The following is a 12,634-nucleotide window of genomic DNA, read 5'->3' as shown; positions in this document are numbered from 1 at the left end:
AGATCAATGTTTTTGTTTCTTTTCTCTTTTTCTTTTGGATCATGGACTGAAGTATTTAGATCAATATTTTTTTAATTAGAATAGGGGAAAAGGTACGTGGGTCAATGTTAATATATCGAACGTGCAACTCCCTTGTGATTAACATTGATCCACTTATTCATTGAGCTTGCGCAGATCGATTGCATATTCATTTCCCCACCTCATTTGATATTTGCAATTTTCTGTGAGACGTGCACCAACTCATTACTCTCGGGAAAATGGAAAGAAAAAGTAAAAATGAGTCACGTGCTACAGACGTTTCTTCTCTGACACTTCTACAGTGCTCAAAGTGAAAGGCAAAGTATTTGAAATCACAGGGGAAAGGGTCCGTAATAAGAAGCGACCTCCGCGATATAAGCGGTAATGGTTACACACGCTCTGTGTATTGTGTATTGTGTATAGGTCTTATGGCCGACCGAGCGGGGTGGCGCAGTGGTTAGCACACTGGACTCGCATTCGGGAGGACGACGGTTCAATCCCGTCTCCGGCCATCCTGATTTAGGTTTTCCGTGATTTCCCTAAATCCTTTCAGGCAAATGCCGGGATGGTTCCTTTGAAAGGGCACGGCCGATTTCCTTCCCCGTCCTTCCCTAACCCGAGCTTGCGCTCCGTCTCTAATGACCTCGTTGTCGACGGGACGTTAAACACTAATCTCCTCCTCCTCCTCTTATGGCCGAGCCATGCGTTTGTAGCACAAATGCTTCGTTTACTTGTTTGTAGTTGCATCACTACGCTAACCAATTATTGTTCGCACGATGGAGTACAATGAAATGCAGCATCAGTTAGATTACACTAAGAGTGCTTTAGCTTATATTTCCTAGTTGCAAATGCTACTTTTATGACCAGTTGCTTAGTGTGTCAACGTACCTTGTATTTCGCACCCACATAGATTTGTAGGAACGAGTATGGGGTCATTTCGTTAAGCAAACTAACCGAGTGCCGATAACAATGTATATTGACGACGTCAAATGTTGATTATGGTGTAGTTTCTGCATAGTTTAGGGTTATATTACATGTGACGCACTGAGTTAATAAGTAACCGTGGGGATGACAGGCACTGACTTGTTATCCATAGATCAAGAGATCTTTTAGTCACATTACTCTTTTAAGAGCTAGTAGTTAGAATGAATTTGCTGATGAACTTACTTAGCAAATTTTGAAAGGCAAGTACTGTGGGTTCTAAATGCTAGTATTGGTGCACCAATATTACAATAGCTTTTTTAAAAAAAATATTGTTCAAATGATTCTGTTACTCAATAAAGAGAAGATGTAGGAATTATTCCGACCTAAAGTCCGTCGAAGAAGAGGTAATAACAAACGGAGCTCGTATTGTGGAGAAAATCGTACGAGTCGAATTAGAGGGAAACATCCTTGCGGTTTCCTTAATCTACTTAAAAAAATCGTTTAAATGGCTCTGAGCACTATGGGACTTAACTTCCGAGGTCATCAGTCCCCTAGAACTTAGAACTACTTAAACCTAACTAACCTAAGGATATCACCCACATCCATGCCCGAGGCAGGATTCGAACCTGCAACCGTAGCAGCCGCGCGGTTCCAGACTGTAGCGCCTAGAACCGCTCGGCCACTCCGGCCGGCAACCTACTTAAAGAAACCACCAAAATCATAGATGTTGATGGACGAATTATTGACTTGTACCATTGTCAATCCAACTGCGAGGCCCGTGTGTTACCATACTGCCACCTCACTAGAACTAAAATAAATAACGAGACTATATTATCCCATTAAGCCGAAGTTTTATTGAATCGGCAACTTTGGTTCAGGTGGTATTGGCCACGGTATCGTGGTCGAATAGTTTAGCACCCAGACGGCCTTCTCCAGGCGCCGAGTTGACGACGGCGCCCCCAGCAGGCAGCATAACTCTTGGTGGCTCTGAAGAGCTGCTTGGTGTGGAGTGTTGAGCCTCCGTGGGTTGGCGGGGAGGCCACTGGAGTGACCTGTCGACATTTAAATTTCAGAATTAAAAACGTGATCACATTATGGTGGGGTGATATATGTAAAGAAAACTGCAAAATTATTGTAGGAACCGAGGCTAATGTAGGGTCGATTTCTGTATCGCTGTTGTTGAGACTGTAAAATATACACGAAATGGAGTTACTAGTTTATAACTATTGGCACAAGTGTAGTAAAAGAGTGCAATGAGAATATATTTTATAAATTAATTTGCGTCCCAGATACGGGTATAGTGAAGGAATGTTTCCGTCTCCCCTGCTCATCAGCTCAAGATTGCTAAGTATTATAAATAAGAATTTAAATGTGAGAACTACCAGCAATGACTGTTTGCCTCTATACTGTTCAGGGAGTACTACAGTTCCTTCTGATCATTGTATCATTATGGTAGGTGGCTGTCACAAGTTTGAGAATATTTCTGCCCTTATACTGACCATTAAATTGAACTACGTTCTACGCATAAAGCAACCAAGGCAACTGAGACTGTGGGTGTATGCACTTATGCCAGAAACGTAGAGTTTCTTAAAACAAGTTCCCAAAATGTTGAATTGAAATTCCGAGGGTGTCATGGATAATTATGAGAGAGAAAAGTAAACCTTGATGCAGTATAATAGAACAGAAAGAAAAGACCAACATACGTAGATCAACGTGAAACTATACTGAAAACTTGATAACTCTTTCATGGACGGGAGGAGATAAGAATGGTTTCTGAAACTCCCTCCATACTGTGAAAGGGTAGGAAAGCCTATTGTGCCGTTCATTCTTAAGATTACGTAGAACCTATCAATAGTAGGGCGAAATAATAGACTGTCGAAAAAGGCTGCGTATCCGCTCACAATTTGACCGTTACAGAAGAATAGTATTGCAAGCATCGTGAGAACCAGCCGCAGCCCAATACAACAGAATTTACGATTCGACCATAGACTTTTGCATCTTGTAGGCTTGTCTCTGTACCTAAGATGACAGCATTTCAGTGATAATAGAAACGTACAATTGTAGAGTCGGAAAAATAACGCAAACGCAGGTTACCGTTCTGAAGGGAGTTACAATTTGGCCATGAAACCAGGAATACACTTAGAAACTAAAATATGCAGATCGAAGTTTTACTCACCGTAGCAGTGTGGCTTTCCTATTCTCACTGCAGACGTCTCTGCAGTAGCTCCTCAAGAAACGCGTCAAGCGTAAACTGACGCCCCTGTTAGAAAAGAACTTATTACTTTTCTGATATCCAACAGGTGGAGTAATACAGGACATGTGCTAGATTCTAACATGGCCGCTTTTTACGAAGTGCTACATTTATCAATAATTTTGCTAGCTACATTTATTGATAATATTTATACAATGATCGATTTTAATATTCAAGTATTATCACTACTCAGTGCATGTCTGACCAACTAATAACACTAAACAAATGCTAATGTCCCATGATGTACAAGTTTTTTGTTTGCGCGATTGGTTATTGAAGTACTTCTGAGAGTTATGCCGAGTTGTTGTGCCTGTTGTATGCAGAATATTTCAACGACCGACCAAGCTGTGTCCTTCAGGTCGTATGACATTCCCTGACTAGATGGAGTCCAGGGATCGAGTGCACATAACGGCAAAGCTCGCTGCACTCCAATCACGGTCAGCGAAGCATTTTGCACAAATCCTAACAACTCGGCAAAACACCCGAAGCAAGTCACTAACTACTGTCACCTTCGTAAGAGAGTATTGATATGAACATAAAACGAATAGTACACGTTGAACGCTAATATCATTATTCCCTATACTGAATTAATTTACACTCACCGGAGCAACACGGATTTCTTCTTCTTCCTGCAGCCGTTTCTGCAGCAGCTCGAGAAAGAACGCGTCAAGTGTAAACTGACGCTCCTGTTGGATAAAAAACATGTTAGTTTTATCATATAGAATACTTTTATAATTCAGATATAGCAGTACTTCTTAATATGTACAGGAGTTACGAAGTGTAGCACTTATTATGAATATATGGGCCTGTAGATAGCGATAACGAGTATACATTGTTTGGCTGTAATAGCTACCATTATGCTATGGACGAACTGTTAAGCTGGAGCGACAGAGGCTGGTTCAAATGGCTCTGAGCGCTATGCGACTTAACTTCTGAGGTCATCAGTCGCCTAGAACTTAGAACTAATTAAACCTAACTAACCTAAGGACATCACACACATCCATGCCCGACACAGGATTTGAACCTGCGACCGAAGCGGTCGCTCGGCTCCAGACTGTAGCGCCTAGAACCGCACGGCCACTCCGACCGGCAACGACAGAGGGCTACAGAGCAATTACTCAAGGTACAGCGTCGCCATTGACCTTTTTATTCTCTGTTGAAGTGATAAAGAAATCCATCCGTTCGCCAGTATCGGACATCTGTGGCTGTATTTTAGATACGGTCACGAAAACTGACAATGATCCCTCCATATCTGGAGCCAGTGAAGCCTATCTGTTGAGTGTGACTTGGCGGTCGGTCAGTACCGTTGGGGCTTCAGAGGCTCGTTCTGACGTAATAAGTTTCTTAGTTGGTACTTTAGATCATTCTTCTAAACGAGTGAAACGCAATTATCAGGTATCGAAATGCTATTAAATATAATTTTTGTAATTGTGTGTATGTGTGTGTGTGTGTGTGTAGTCACGCGTGCTTGCGCGTGCGCTCGCGCGCGCGCGTGTGTGTGTGTGTGTGTGTGTGTGTGTGTGTGTGTGTGTGTGTGTGTGTGTGCGCGTGCGTGTGTAAGCAAGGTTTGTAGACATTTTTTACATTTTAATTCTTTGTTGAGTTTTTACTGTTCGATTATTATGATATCAGTAATGCAACGTGACGTGGCTCACCTCAAAGCTACCTCGAGCAGCGACCAAGGTCTTGTCCAGTCGCAGACCTTCGTCTTTCTCCCCTCCCACACACCGGGAGAAAAACGCCTTGATTCGTCGGAACATCGCTGCAACGATAACGGGCAGCACGTTAGATACGACCAGACCGTGTCCACGAGTAAATCTTATTTTGATGTCTCACAAGTTTATCGCAAGGAAAAACTTGAGACCGTGATGTCATGTCTTTAAATTTAACTTCTGTAATAATAAGAGCTGTCAGTGTTACAAAGTATCTGTAACATCCAAGATCGATTAAATATCATTGATTTACTTGAAAAATATTATCCATTTATGACTGGTGAGGAATTCATTATTTTAATTCCCTTTTACTAATTCCTAACGGATGAATTAAAATAACGTTAGTTCTTCTATGACAGCCAAAGGTGTGTTCATTACGAGGTACATTTATTCTGCAATGAATAATTTTGTTTCGATAGCCGTTATATAAGGCTATCACTATTAGACAGACAGACAGTACTATTAGCAAGACAGTGCATCGCTACACTAGTTTCAGATGTACACCAAGTATAGTTATTTAAACTTCGCATTTGGACAGGCATTAGGACGCAATTTGGTTACTACCATCCGTTCGTTCAATATGGCACCGTGAGGCTGGATCGGTAGTTTAATTAGTGAGTACTTAAGGGAACATCTTGTTGGTGATATGAAGTTACTAGTAAGTAATCTATGGAACAGTGTGGTGGTTTAAATCCCAAATCTCTCCGCAGTGTCTGAGGAGATTACGAATTTTACAAATACCCGTTGTCTGAGTCAGTGTATTCTCACCAAGCTGCGCCTTTCCTTCTTTTTGGCAGAGTCATCAACAACCTAAGTTCAACACTAAACCTAGAATCACTCTTCAGCGCCATGTAAACTATTCAACAACACGTACGACATAACAACCATATTTACGATTGATATTTAACCAGCGACATTTGAATTAAGAAAACGCCAGTACACCCTATAAACTCCCAACGGAAACAACATTTAACGATGTTTAAAGGTATTAATTTAATTTCTTTGAGTAATAGAAAGAGAAAATACATTTGGTATGGTGCCATGTCAACTCATTATGACTGCACGCAGCTGGAACTTGTTTACGTATTGCCTTCTTTTTCACAGAAGGTAGAATATAACAGATTTGGTGACAGAGATAGGTGACGTCGCACTCGTTGTCAAATTAAATAATAAGTTAAAGAATAGACGATTCCAGCAACTAAAATTGTGAAAACCTCATCAAAGAGATCTGTCCCTATAAACCACGCTCTCTTGTAACCTTCGTAGCTGCATGACGTATTGAAGCAATGTGTTGGAATGTGAATGGAACTGTTTCTTTTTCCATTTTACATACCGCGAAATCGCATCACACTACGTCGCAACGGTTCAGTGTTCCAGTACTTCGCCGCTACACATCCTGTCATTTATAATCTTATGCGATATTGAAACTGCATCTGATTCTATACGGTAAGTAAACAGAAGACGCTTACGTCAGTAGTTCGTACCTCTCCCGGATACATTACACCTCGCTTCTGAAGCTGGGCGTTCGCTTCGTTCAAAGTTTCTAGAAGTCCTCAACAACTTTAATATGTTTCGTTATTTGAACTCGAAACACAAAGTGTAACAATACAATATGTGATTCAAAACTGGAGCCTTTTTAATTCAATAACTCAAACGACGGATTCTTATCGTTATTTCAAGTGCTCGGGTGAATACGCAAGTAATTGCTAGGCAACGGTTCTCTACGGTTTAGGTAACATAGCATCGGTCTTAGCATATCCTGTGAACAACATTAAACAGCAACGCCAGTAGTTGCAGAGCTCTGCACTGTTTAGCAACGTCCATAGGAATGGGTAAATTTTAAATAAATCATTGTATGTACCACAAAACAATGGTATTTTGCGACTTTGAGGTATCCAGCAGTAACTAATGAAAAAACCTGAATAGATAATCAACTCCCAATGGATTTAACTGCTAACGACATTCCAAGATATTAATTCAATTTCCTGAATCAACAGGTGACGAAAACTCTAATGTCACAGAGCCAGCTCGATTAAATGTTACTGTACACAGCTGCCATCAGTTTCCAAAGCGTCTTCTTCTTCAGAGACGGAAGAAATTTCCAGCGGCACGCTTGTGCAATGATCACAGCTAATATGTATGTACAATTGAGAAGCAAGGAGGTTGGTGACACTTATCATTGTGAAACTAAGTGATTAATCTGTGAAGGTATGACAAACGTAAGTGAGCTTCGTCAGAAACTCAGTAAAGTGATGAACCTGTATGACAAATTAAGACAAAGTGATCTTTCACATGTTACACTGTACTAATTACGTGTTCCGGAATCAGAACACGGTCCGTCGTAAAACTTCAACTTGGCAGTGCTTCTCCACTAAATTCGCGGTCGTTTAAATACTTGTACTATATTCTAACTGCAGATGGTTTTGTATGGTAAATAAATAGGTTACATTTAAGTGGATGGCTCATACCTCTTGCGGGTACAATGCACCTCGCCTCTGAAGCTGGGCGTTATCTTACTTCAAAACTTCTAAAGCTTCCTTACTTGTTCTTGAAACACAAACTTCGACGCTACAGCACTTGAATCAAAGCTGAAGCTTCTTTCACTGAATAACTCACAGAACGTATTGGTATAGGCACTTCTAGTACTCGAGAGAATACGGAAGTAATTGCTAGGCAACGGTCCTCGACGGTTTAGGTGACATAGCATTGTTGTTAGCATACCCTGTGATCAACATTAAATATCACCCTCACTAATAGCAATCCCAGCAAATACAGAGTACATTATTTTATAGGAACGTCGATATTTATTGGTAAACAAGCACTGCAGTAACATTTTTAGTAATTTAAATATGTGTCAGACGAAATAATAATGCCTTGCTATTGAAAGATAAACAGCAGTGTCTAAATGATGAAAACGCCCGAATAACTTATAAATTCACAAAGAATTTACCAATTAAAAATACTCCAAGCTCTTAATTCAATTCTTTTAACCAATAATAGAGTTATACTCCATTGTTACGGTGGAAGGTTAGCTCAGTATGACACAAAACAGTTGGCATCAGTTTCCAAAATGTGTTCGTTTTCACAGACGCAAGAAAATTCCAGCAGCATGACCCTGTTATGACTACAGGCACTATGTATGTGTAATCGACAAGCGAGAAATATCGCTAACATCGTTGTCGTAGTGAATCTCAGCAACTGCAAGGAACAGAGCATGCTACAATTCTATCCGTCTGCTCTGACCCACGACTCATATTTGGAGTAAAGTTGATAGTTTACACGAGATACTACGACAACCACAGATACCATTAAATAAGAGCCCGATGACAACGTTCAAGACGGCGACAGCAATAAAGACCACTACCATCAAAAACAAACATAAAACATTTTGTGTAGGTGGTGCTATACAGCTTTAATGAATGTTAAGAACTGCCATATGCAGCACACAGCTGTAACGGCATATTTTATTATAGACGATCGATTTCGGTCTAGAACCAGAAAATCATCGGGTCCAAAAACCATCTCTCCTATGCGTTTGTTTAATTGGAACAGCAGTTAGCAGATGTACAAAGCTCCATCATTCATATTATCTATATATATGCGGTATACTGGGAAAAAACGTTGTCGGTATCTATGACGGAACAATGTACATCTGAAGCAGTTATTCCATTTACTCAGACGGATAGCTGAGATGGTTTTTGGACACGATGATGGTCTGGTCCTAGACCGAAATCGATCGTTTCTGTTAAAATATACCGTTGTGTATTGTATAACGCACTTCTTAACAAACAAAAACCCAAGGGAACTATTTGAATCACCATATCAAATGAAATTATCAGTACAATCGCAGGAATGGGTGAGTTGTGAATGGGGACTTACTAATCACAGCGTACATTGTACCTATATAGCTTTAACAGACAGCGATAACAGATTCTCTCCAAATGTCTCTAACATAAAAGTAAAATAACTGCAAAAAAAAAGCAGAACTGGAATCGAATTCTTCGCTTGACCTGTAGCTCAAAGGAAGATAGCGATATCACACACAGCTCCACAAAACGACATAATCGAAAATTATCGAATAGAAACTTTTCTGTGATAAACCTAAAACTATAAAAAAACCACACAAATGGCATCGCAGTATATACAAAGAAGACCCCCCTCCCCAAACACACACACACACACACACACACACACACAAATCTCATTATGCAAGGATGACGCACATGAATTTCTCCGGAATAAAGCGAACAAGAAGAAACGACATACACATGGACAGTTATCATATTTCGTGTGAATTCTATTCCTAAACTGAGGAGAGAGATACAAAACAACACCCACGTAACATTAACTTAATCGAAAAATTATATACACAAGTTCCTTTAGAATAAACCGAAAGGAAACAAGTACAAAAAACTGCAAACGGAAATAAACAGCTGAAAAACTGAAAACAAATAATTCACCAGTAAATACCAAAACATCGATCCAATTCAGCTAAATAAATACTACAAACCACAAAAAAAAAGAATTGAGCTTCTTCGGAACTGTGGATTTCATAAGAGCAGCGTCTCAAAGAGTCACATTCGAAAAACGGCCAAATATTTGTAAATTAAAGTATTATGAATAACATTACCACCAGCAATGCAATTTCGTTAGGGCTAACCTCACTTAACCTCACTCTCGACGAACTTCCCACATTAAAAAGACAGCTAAAAAACTATAAGAATCAAATGATAATCACTCACAAAAAATTTATCTTATTCTCTGAAGGTCCCACCAACCCTTACTCTAGGAAATCGAGCGATATGCAGAAAGAAACAGACAAATATTTGTCAGAAAACAGAATAAAAATATAAACGTTACTGGTTTCTTCTCAGCAGTTTAATCTGTGATCTCAGGTTCCACCCAAACCAAAACCCCCGTAAGTCACGACGTATTTGGAATAACAGCATAGTTTACAGACATCACAGATTACACTGGTAAGTAACACAACCACAGGCTAAATTTTAATAACCGCCCACTTACATCCAATTCAACATAAATACATGACGTCACATAGGATGTCATGGGTCCAGGCAAACGGGTGGAAAAGGCCAATGCGCTTGACACGTTTGCCATTGAGGAACTAAGAAATTAGTTTGAGAACGCAAAATGAAAGTGCGTGAACTACGCCAGGTAGGAAGTATAGAAATTTGTCTGAAAAAGCAAGCACTTAATATTTGAACCTCCCTGAAAAATTGAAACAAAATGGTGTTTAACGTGATATACTGTTAGTAACATCAGGTTCTGTAATCACATCGCACTCTACCACATGCTTCAATCTGCTAGTATTTCTCCACTAAGTACACAGACAATTAAAAGCTTCTACGATATTCTAACAACAGATGATTCCGAAAGGTGAATAAATACTTGACAGATACGCGAATAGCTCATACCTCTTGCAGGTACAAAGCTCCTCGGTTCTGAAGCTGGGTGTTCGCTTCGCTCAAAGCTTCTATAGCTCCCGAAGAACTTTAAAATGTTTCGATAGTTGTTCTCGAAACACAAAATTCACTCTACAACACTTGAATCAAAGCTGAAGCTTCTTTCACTCAATAACTCAAACAGCGAAATCGGATAGGCACTTCTAGTATTCGAGAGAATACGGAAGTAATTGCTAGGCAACGGTCCTCGACGGTTTAGGTGACATAGCATTGTTGTTAGCATAGCCTGTGACCAACCATAGTGACAACAGAGCACAAAATTTTGTAGGAACGACGACAGAAATGGTTAAACGACCACTGAAATACAACTTTGAATAAGTTAAATATATGTTGCAGCTTTTCAGATTATACCATCGCTTCGAAGCGACGTCGCACGCTCGTGTCCTCGAGCCCGCATTCACGTAATATGTTTAAATGCTTTCACACGCTCAAAAATTAATTCTCTCAGGGCAGCGAACAGTTCTCCGAATCTCTCCGTCATGAAAATGGAAGATTTGTTACTGAGACGGATCACATGAGAAATAGGTAGTTTTATTCCGCATACACTGACGGAAAAAAATTGAAACAACTCAGTAGCGCCACTATGAGAATGCAAATCACGTTTGTTTTAAATAAACACTGAAAATTTCGTGAGCGATACTTACCTTTGAGATTAAACGAGGTGAGTTGATGTTCGTCAAGAGACCTTTATCAGCTCTACAACCAGTAAGAATGAGACAGTGTAGTAGGGGTACGTATAGCTGGATGTTCCTTCTGCGATATTGCGGTCTGGGGTGCGATTTCGTATGAGAGCACGAACACTCTTGTGGTCATCCCATGAACCTTCACTGCAATACTGTACGCCAGTCATGAACAGCATTCCGGCCTGTGTTATCCAACACGATAACGCTCTGCCACATACCGCTGTTGTAACCCAAAGTGCTCTACAAAATGTCCACATGTTGCTTTGGCCAACCAGATCTGTTTCCAGTCGAGCAGTATGGGACATCGTTGGGCGACAATTCCAGCCTCATTCCACAACCAGGATTAACCGACTGTGTATTGGCCGACCAATAGCAACCAATACCAATAGCAATAGCAACCGCCAGAAACTGAGAGATGTAACAAATATACTTTTCGGAAAGATTAGTCATTTCAAATGGTGGGTCGTGTTGTGACAGTTTGTATTAACTCATTTGACTATCTACTACGAACAAGGGGAACCAATTGCCAATACGATCTTCCGTCGGCGCCTGGCAAGGGGAGAAGAATAAGATGAGAGATGTGTCGACACGCAGTTAAGATAATTTTGCCATCTCCTCCAGCTTATGTAACGCAGCACGACTGCCACAGCAGTCCTAAACGCTTAAGTGAACTAGTGAGGGCATCACACGAATATCTACGTCGACTGCTGCAGCAAATGCTATCCAACTGCTAAACGTAGACAATATGTACTTAGATGTGTAGACCTTTCCAACTGCAATGAGACGCGGGGCAAATATAACGAAGATATCCTGAAAAGGCAACGAAAAAAAAAAAGGAATGTGTTTTCATCTGAAACACTCTGTGCAGAGATTATTAACTCCAAAGCAAATTCAGTTAAGTGAGGAATGGTGGAAATAACTTAATGTAAGGTCCCTTTCTAAAGACCTTTAAAACGTGAATAGTCGATCATTAGCCGCATTCACACAACCTCAGCATCATCACGTAACGAAGGATTTTGAACCTTTCAGACTAAGAAATTATTAGAAACAGTAAGTGGCCCACACAGCTGATGCAAATCGTAACAGTAATTGGATAAGAACAGAAAAGCTTACGTGCCTACCACAGTGGTATATAGCTAAATGTTACGGCTTGTCAAGCCCAAATTCTCCTGCTCCCTCACTGTTGCGACCCTAGGCTTATCGTCCTATCTCCAGCTTATCCTTTCAAAACAGACGTTCCACTATCAATTGCCTGCAGTGAAATGCTTCAGTCTCATCATAAAATACTTTCAATATTTTATTTTGAAAAAATCACAGGAGTTTTTAACTTCATTAATGTGCGATGGTCTGTTTCAATAACTAATAAAAGTGTAAATATTCTGATTTCCAATTTGCTCGGCGGTACAGTGGGTAAATGTCAGATTACAAATCACGACGGTCCAAGTACCAATCCGGGATTGGTTGGTGGGTTAGTTGGTTGGTTGGGGGAGGAGACCAGACAGCGTGGTCATCGGTCTCATCGAATTAGGGAAGGATGGGGAAGGAAGTCGGCCGTGCCCTTTCAGA

General features: G+C 40.4%; 1 non-coding gene across 1 annotated transcript; it reads left to right on the top strand.

Moving 5' to 3' along the window:
- The first annotated feature begins 448 nt into the window (after positions 1–448).
- On the top strand, positions 449–530 carry Trnaa-cgc (transfer RNA alanine (anticodon CGC)). Its single transcript has one exon. It is a non-coding gene; the product is annotated as a tRNA-Ala (tRNA).
- The last annotated feature ends 12,104 nt before the right edge of the window (positions 531–12,634 follow it).

This window comes from Schistocerca cancellata, chromosome 6 (genome assembly GCF_023864275.1).
Source record: "Schistocerca cancellata isolate TAMUIC-IGC-003103 chromosome 6, iqSchCanc2.1, whole genome shotgun sequence".
Classification (NCBI taxonomy): Eukaryota; Metazoa; Arthropoda; class Insecta; order Orthoptera; family Acrididae; genus Schistocerca; species Schistocerca cancellata.
The sequence above is the reverse complement of the archived record's forward strand: the minus strand, read 5'-3'. Positions and strand labels throughout refer to the sequence as shown.